The sequence below is a fragment of the Arachis hypogaea genome, chromosome 6 (assembly GCF_003086295.3).
Source record: "Arachis hypogaea cultivar Tifrunner chromosome 6, arahy.Tifrunner.gnm2.J5K5, whole genome shotgun sequence".
Taxonomy (NCBI): domain Eukaryota; kingdom Viridiplantae; phylum Streptophyta; class Magnoliopsida; order Fabales; family Fabaceae; genus Arachis; species Arachis hypogaea.
The window spans coordinates 70,201,836-70,203,844 of NC_092041.1; positions in this window are offsets into that span (position 1 = coordinate 70,201,836).

A 2,009-nucleotide genomic window follows, 5' to 3' on the forward strand; every position below is an offset into this window, starting at 1 on the left:
AATTGAAATAGATTAGATCTCAAATAGAAATGGAAATTAACTTGCAACAGGGGTTCACAGAAGAACCCAAAAGGAAAAGGGGATCTCAGGACTCCAGAGACTAGACAGCAAAGTCTAGATCTCAATTGCCTTCCCAGATCCAAGTTCACAAAACAATTAATAAGAAATTAAAGAAGAAGCAGTAAAGGAAATGTAATTGAACTCAATTATGTAGAAGAGAAATTAAAGAGATCTTGAATGGAGATTGAGACAGAAATTCCTCAATTCTTCACACCCAAGACTCAAACAAGAAAGGTAAAAATGCTCAAGCAAGAACGAGGAAGAAGAGAGATCAATTCTCCTCCCCAATTCTCTGAAATCTCAGTTCCTAGCTCTCAATGAAGTCTCCAAGAGAAGGTTCAAAAGTCAAAATAAAAGAAAAGATTCAAAGCTCCAAAAGAAAGATCCTAATTACATCAAACTATCTCCTATTTATACACTTTCTATTCTTGGATCTTGGGATTTGGATGGGCTTTTGATTTGGTGAAGAAATGAATTAAATTGGATTTTTAATTCAATTTTTAGCCCATGAAAAATTAGCTTCCAAGAGGCTGCCCTACCCTTGTGGAGGGCAGGGCAGGAAATGGTGAGTGCGGCCCTTGTGCGTGCTTGTTGGTGCATGTGGTGCTACAGGATGCTGCCCTGCCCTTGTGGAGGGCAGGGCAGAGTTTTTTTGGTGCGCCAGATTCTGCCCGTGTGTGCGTGCTTGCTGGCCGAGACTCCTTGGTGCGTGCCAATCTGGTGCGCTGGCTGTGCACCACAAAATGCTGCCCTGCCCTCGCGGAGGGCAGGGCAATGTTTCCAAAAGTGAAGTTCCAAGTTCGAAACTTGGTGGAGGCGCACGCTGCTTCTTTTCCTTGGTTTTCTTGGCACCAAAGTCACGCCTAGTTCCTTACTTCCTCATGGTGCCGTGTTCGATTCATGGAGAATGAAAGCAAGCTTGTTTTCTTTTTGTTTGAACGCTACTCCTTCCCTCCTTGTCCTTGGGTTCGAAACCCATAGGAAGCACTAGGAAGCAATTTCCTTTGAATTATTCTTGATTGGAGCCCGATATTGCTCTTGAGGAGGGCATGGCAGAGTTTTTTCTCTCCTTGATCCTTGGCATCAAATTGTGCTCCGCCCTTGAGGGGGGCAGGGCAGTGTTGCTTCTCAAGCTTGTTTCATTATATTGCCCTCCTAGAGGGCAGTGTGCCCTTGTGGAGGGCAATGTTTGCTTCCTCCCTTCCATGCGCCACACTCTTTTCTCCTTGGGCCACGCTTTCTTAAGCCACGTTTTTCCTTTTTTTTCTTTCTTTCTTCACCTACAAGAAACCAAAACAACCACTCAAAGTATCTCTAAATTCACAAGGTTTATAATTCATTAAAAATCAATTAATTCTTGCTCAAACCTCATAATTTAGCATCAATTTAATGGTAGTTGCTTGATTTAAAGAAGTTATGCATTTTCATTCCAAATCACTTAGGATGCAAGAAAGTGCATAAAGACTAATAAAACAAGTGAAATTAGCTTGAGAAATGGGTATATGATGACTTGTCATCACAACACCAAACTTAAATCTTGCTTGTCCCCAAGCAAGCATCAAAACTAAGAGAAAATGAAATGAACAAGAATAGCAAACATATCCTTATTATGCATATAGCAGAACTTGATTTATGGAGTTTTCATGCAGACAATGACAACCCAAGTTATTGTTTGCTGTTACATAATATACATCTTTCCTCAAAGGCTTACTAAACTTGCTGTTATAAGATTTACTCTTTAATTACTCCCTTGCTAACTTTTCTTTTCTCATTTTGCTTAACAAGCTTATTATTCTTTGAAGGCTTGGTGTTAAATGTTGTAGTAGTAGCCTTTGGCTTTATTTTTACTCAACATCTTCCCACCACAGACACATGGCTCACTATTTCCTCCCAGGATCATTGATGCCCAGCATCTCTTTGGATAACTAAATGTTCTGTATCTAAGTTGC